Source organism: Juglans microcarpa x Juglans regia, chromosome 1D (assembly GCF_004785595.1).
Source record: "Juglans microcarpa x Juglans regia isolate MS1-56 chromosome 1D, Jm3101_v1.0, whole genome shotgun sequence".
NCBI classification, from domain to species: domain Eukaryota; kingdom Viridiplantae; phylum Streptophyta; class Magnoliopsida; order Fagales; family Juglandaceae; genus Juglans; species Juglans microcarpa x Juglans regia.
In genome coordinates, this window is record NC_054594.1 from 4,041,681 (window position 1) to 4,048,278 (window position 6,598).

Below are 6,598 nucleotides of genomic sequence, written 5' to 3' on the forward strand. Positions count from 1 at the left end.
TTCACAAGATCATTCAGCAGGAATAATTCCTGGAATGCGTGCGAACAACGCACACCGACGTGTCAAGTTACACGTGGTCGCAAATTACCCGTCAATCTTCAAGTTGTTATCCAATTGCAACCACTCATTGCATCATATAATTGCAACCACTTAAGTTTAACAAAAATAAAATAAAATAAAAAATAATAAAAATAAAAGTAATAAAAAATAATTTTAAAATACATAAAGGTGCATCCCTCAACAAGAAAAGCTTCTTGCCTTAAAAAATAAAATAAAATAAAATTATACCCATTATTTTCAAACAACATATTATATATAATTTTTTAATTTTTATTTTTCTTTCTTATTAAATATGTAGCTTAAAGTATGGGTGAAGATGATAAATAAGAAAGCCTTAGGAAAAAAAAAAAAAAACAACCCACAAAAGGGAAAGCTTCTTGCCATCATTGACGCTTGTTGCGCCTACCCCGCCTCGATTCCTTCATGTTTTTCTTGCTGATTTCTTCTAGATGGCTTCTCTGCCATGCCTTTTGTTCTCAAATACGGCTAGATCGCTTCGAGAGCTACGCATCGGCAGCTTCAAGAGGTTGAACCGATTGACTCTGCAAAATATTTGGTTTGACTATCCCCAGCGTGGGAATCTTCATTCCGAGAGATTTGATTCAAGGTTTGGATGCGGTTTAATTATCTTCTGTCGTTGATTAATAATTATGTGACTTTGGAATCGATCCCTAATATATAACTTTCTAATCGGCTTTATTTTTCTTGTTTTTTCCAGATCTCTCGAGTAATCGCTTCACTTTTGACGGATGTGATTCATTCTTTTCTTAGGTTTTTTCCTCGTTATATCATTGTAAGTTAATCCTCTCTGGAATGTTTCCCTCTCTACTCGGTCTTATTTGACTTTGAAAATTGTAAAATTCAAGAGGAGACGGGAAGTACCTTTGTTTAGTCTCAGATCGTTGTAGGGACGTCGATAATTTTGGACAGACATGGTGTTCAGTTCATGCAGCTTTTGGATCCGAAGGCAATTTACACCTTCGCTATCACGGAGTTAAACGATTTCACAGCAAGGGTTCCTGGTTGCTGGCCCCCCGTAGGTGCATGATACGTGTGAGCACAATAATGAAGATGTTGCTATGACATTCATTTGTTGCCGCCGTTATATGTAACTCGATGATGTAAATGGATGTATAAGACTTAGTCGGGACGTAAGGGCCGAGTTTGAGTTGGCTTGAGTCCCGATTCATCGTTGTTATCCGACCTTTGCCATGACAGGTGCGCTTGCATGGTGGGTCACAGCAAACATAATAAAAAAGTGCTACGTTTTTTGTTGTGATGGGGGAGATCGCACGGGAGTTTGCCCGGGGTCTCCCCACCGCTTTGTGCCGTTGTCCTGTGCTGCCTTTTCTGCGTTCGTTTTTATTTTAGCTCGCGACGCTCATGATTTCTTGCTTACCAGATGAAAGAGATAGCTGAGCTACGTCAGCAGCATTACAACTGCATGCACTTGCAAGTCCTCATGGCTTTTGAGGTATACTTTAGCAAATTTTCCTTTTATTTCCAACGGGATATGGGCTATTCAATTCATTCAAGTTATGCCTTAGAAAAAGATAATTACTTGGACAAAGAACATTCGGAAATTTAGCCATGGAAAGGATAGTTACCTGGAAAATGGTGCTCCATTAGAAATAATTTTGGTTTGAAGAATTTGAGAATAGTGCATTTTCTTAGTAATTTGAAAAATAGAATTCATAAAATATTAATTGTGGTTTATTGGAATTGTTGGCAGTGGGCTATTTGGGGAGTTCTTCAAATACTCTGGACATAGTGTTTTCATGGTAGAGGGTTTTTGGATTTATTCATATGCAAAAAAACTATGGTTCCCCCCAAATAATAAAGCAAACAGTATTGTAGTTGTATGCTATAGGGTTTATTATTTAATGTCGAATGCCTTATCTTAATAAAGGAATCTTTGCAATTTAATGTTCTCCAACCTGTTCAAGTTAAATGCTTTTCAATGACTACAATTACACTGCACTATCCGTCATATCTGATATCCCAATTTTCTTCATCACACCCTCCATGGCGGCAACAACGTAAGTTCTTGAAATAAATTCAGATACTATGTTGCAATTAGTCACTTATAGGGCCAGCTTTTATCAATAGCTTGTGCACCTTTTTTAGTTACTTTGATTAGGAGCCTGTCTTGTGTTTATGCATGCTTACAGCTTAGGTGCTGTACTTTGTTTTGCTAAGCTTGTACATTATTATTGTGTTTTGGAATCGTATATGTATCTTCTCCTCTTTCATCCGTTGTACCAGCAATTTGAGAGGACACACATGTAATTGGGAGAATTTGTGTTGGTGGATTTCTGCAACCCTTTGAGATCTTCAATCGTGTATACCTGTATTTAAATCATTTTGGGGATTAGATTTTCTTTTGAGGAGGTTGAAGACGTGGAAAAGGTGTCCCGCACCATGATTTTATTGGAAACAAACATTACTTGAAGGCTTCTCAGTCGCAGCAGATTCTTCAAAGTAGCTTTGTGCATGATATGCAACATCTGAGGTGACGTTGCTATGACGATCATTTGTTTCTGCCCGTATATGTAACTCGATGATGTAAATGGATGTATAAGACTTAGTTGGGACAAAAGGCCCGAGTTTGAGTGGGCTTGAGTCCTGATTCATCTTTGTCATCCGACCTTTGCCATGACAGGTGCTCTTGCATGGCGGGTCACAGCAACTATAATAAAAAACTTCGACTTTTTTGGTTTGAGGGGGAGATCACCTGGGAGTTGTCCTGGGGTCTCCCCACCGCTGTGTTCCATTGTCCTGTGCTACTCTTTCTGTGTTCGTCTCTATTTTAGCTCGCGAAGCCCGTGATTTCTTACTTACCAGATGAAAGGGATAGCTGAGATACATCAACAACCTTACAACACTCGCAAGTTCACGTGGCTTTTGAGGTATAATATATACTCCATCAAATTTTCCTTTTTATTTACAACAATATCTTTGGCTATTCAATTCATTCAACTATAGATTTTAGTATTTATATTTTATCGTACTTATCAAAAAAGAAAAAAAGAAAAAGATTTGAGAAGTTATGTCTTAGAGAAAGATATTTACTTGGACATACAATATTGGGAAATCTAACTGTGGAAAAGCTATTTTACTTGGACAAGGTGCTCCATAAATGGTCTCAAGATACAATTAACAAGTATTAGCATATATAGTCATGTTATGACTTGTAAAAAAAAAAAAAAGCATATTAGTAAGATAAGTGCCTTAGAAATGATCTTAGGTTGAAGAATTTGAGAACCATACATTTTTTTAGTAATTTTAAAGATAGAAAAGATAAATATTAATTGTGTTTTATTGGAAATCGTTGGAAGTGGGCTAGTCTGGGAATTCTTCAAATCTTCTGACATTGAAGGGTTTTTGGCATTTTTCATTTGTAAAAGATTGGTTGCCCTCAAATAATACAGCACAAAGTATTGTAGTTGTATGTTACAGGGTTTTTTTTTTAGATTCTGAATGCCTCTAACTAAGATAAAGTGCATTTCAATGGCTGCAATTACACTGCACTATCAGTCATCCGATATCACAATCCTGTTCACTTAGCCCTCAATGGCAGCAACACCTATAAGTTCCTTGAAAGAAATTCAGATAGAATGTTGCAATTAGTCACCATGATCAGCCATGTGGGGGTGCAATTACTTAGCCAAGAAGCAATGCTAAGTTGACCAAATTCGTGGGTCTTAATGCTAGACTCACAAAGGAACAACTTTCATGAAGGAAACATGGTGAGAAGACACTTACAAGAGCTTTGAATGAGGCGTGCAAAAGAGTTCAGAAAAGCTGTCTGAGAATGTCTTTTGTGTTCTTTCAAAGAAAAGTGTCAAGGAGAGATGATTTGCTTGGGAAGTAGGTTGGAGGGCTTTTTATACAAGTTATGGAAGATGATAAGGCTGAAATGAAGCTTGAGTGTTGGTCTTTTCTAACCAATACAATATACAAAAATCAGTCCAAGATATTTTTTCTAGATGGAGTGTAGAATGGAAGGAGTGAGGTGGCCTTGTAACCTTTTACTTTAAGTGCCCTTTAGGCCATCTTAAGCAAATATGATCAGCCATGTAAGGTTGCAATTACTTAGCCAAGAAGCAATGCTAAGTTGGCCAAATTCGGATCAAAATCTATCCATTAGCTTGGTTAAAAACTTTAAAATATAACACTCTCCACTTGAACTTTTGGAAAAGGATTTTATCCGCCCCTATTCTTCGTCGTGGGGAGCACATGTGCTATTCGTGAAGAAGAAATATGGATCTATGAGGATGTGCATAGACTATGGAGAGTTGAACGAGGTGACGATTAAGAAGAAGTATCCGTTACCCAGGATCGACGATTTGTTGGATCAACTGCAAGGAGCAGCAGTGTTTTCAAAAATTGACTTGAGATCCAGGTATCTTTAGTTGAAAGTCAAGGAACATGATGTGTCAAAAACTGCCTTTAGGATAAGGTATGGCCACTTCGAGTTTTTGGTGATACCTTTTGGGTAAACCAATGCTCCAGTTGCATTCATGGACTTGATGAACAGAATATTCAGGCCCTGTCTGAATAGTTTTGTTGTCGTATTTATAGATGACATCCTAATTTACTCGAAGAGCAAGGAGGAACACAAAAATCATCTAAGTATGGCCACTTTAGCATTAAGCCCCACGAATTTGGTCACCTTAGCATTGCTTCTTAGCTAAGTAATTGCACTCCCTCATGGCTAATCATATTTGCTCAAGAGGTCATCTCACTCTTTCCATTTTACACTCCACTTAGAGGAAATATTTTGGGTTATTTTTGTATATTGTGTTGGGTATAAAAGGCTAACACTCCAGCTTCATTTCAGCCTTATCATTTTTGTATATTGTGTTGGGAATACAATTACTTAGCCAATAAGCAATGTTAAGGTGGCCAAATTCGGACCAAGAGCTATCCATTAGCTTGGTCAAAAACTCCTAAGTAGAACACACTCTTCAGTTGAACTTTTGGAAAAGGGTTTTATCCACCCCATTTCTTCGCCGGAGGGAGTACCTGTGCTATTTGTGAAGAAGAAAGATGGATCTATGAGGATGTGTATAGACTATAGAGAGTTGAACAAGGTGACAATTAAGAAGAAGTATCCGTTACCCAAGATCAAAGATTTGTTGGATCAATTGTAAGGAGCAACAATGTTTTCAAAGATTGACATGAGATCTGGATATCATCAACTGAAAGTCAAGGATCATGATGTGCCGAAAACGGTCTTTAGGACAAGGTACGGCCACTTCGAGTTTTTGGTGATGCCTTTTGGGTTAACCAATGCTCTAGCCGCATTCATGGACTTGATGAACAGTATATTCAAGGCTTAACTGGATAGTTTTGTTGTTGTATTCATAGATGACATCCTAATTTACTTGAAGAGCGAGGAGGAATATAGAAATCATCTAAGTATGGCCACCTTAGCACGAATTTGGCCACCTTAGCATTGCTCCTTGACTAAATAATTGCACCCCCACATGGCTGATCAGATTTGCTCAAGAGGGCCTAGAGGTTACTTGAAGTGAAGGGCTATAACGCCACCTCACTCTTTCCATATTATACTCCACCTAGAGGAAATATCTTGTGCTATTTTTGTATATTATATTTGCTGATTTTTGTGTATTATATTGGGTATAAAAAATCAACACTCAAGATTCATTTCAGCCTTATCATCTTCCATAACTTGTGTAAGAAGCCCTCCAACCCACCTCCCATGCAAATCATCTATTTTTTACACTTTTCTTTGAAAGAACACAAAAGACATTCTTGGATAGTTTTTTTAAGCTCTTTTGCACGCCTGATTTAAATCTCGTGTAAGTGTCTTCTCACAAAGTTTTCTTCATGAAAGTTGTTCCTTTGTGAGTTTAGTTTACATGGATACCTTATTTGTTCCATTTGAAGATCGTTTGATCGGTCAAATGTTGTTTAAACCCCATAAAGGTCATTTTGGACGATAAACAGGAGAATGTGTTATATTTGGAGTTTTTGACCAAGCTAATTGATAGATCTTGGTTCGAAATTTTTATGGAGTACTGTTAACATGTGTATATGATTATTGGTTGAGGATTTGTTGCATTATTAGAGATTTTGATGAAAGATTTTCTTAGATCTAAAAACTCAAAAATTGGAAGAGGAAAAATAGTTTCTGTTTTAAGAAAGTTTGGATCTTTTGTGATTTAAACCTATTCCAATGACTTTGATAATTTTATTGGGGGATTCTAAGCCTGTTATATACATGTTAGAATATTAGTTAGAAGATATTTGATGTTATATTCAAAGATATGAATTTTGAAGGAATGAGATATTTGGATAGGTCAAAGAATTGATGTCCTTGGCTAAATCCATGTTTTGGTTTATTTTTAACCATGTGATCTTGAGTTTAAAGCTTAGATATGTTTTAGGACATATTTTTGAACCATGTGATGTTTTGGTTTGAAGATCAATCTTTACAAGTCATGGATCAAAAGGTTGAGGCCAGCGTTTATCAGGAATTTTGCACCGTTTTAGTTACCCTGATTTGGAG

At 36.9% G+C, this 6,598-nt stretch overlaps 1 long non-coding RNA gene across 2 annotated transcripts; it reads left to right on the plus strand.

Moving 5' to 3' along the window:
• The first annotated feature begins 358 nt into the window (after window positions 1-358).
• On the plus strand, window positions 359-4,059 carry LOC121253176. 2 transcript variants are annotated; one of them, XR_005938369.1, is made up of 3 exons: window positions 359-667; window positions 779-1,534; window positions 2,326-4,059. It is a non-coding gene; the product is annotated as an uncharacterized LOC121253176 (long non-coding RNA). The 2 variants fall into 2 exon arrangements; XR_005938367.1 differs by lacking the exon at window positions 2,326-4,059 and adding an exon at window positions 1,793-1,986.
• The last annotated feature ends 2,539 nt before the right edge of the window (window positions 4,060-6,598 follow it).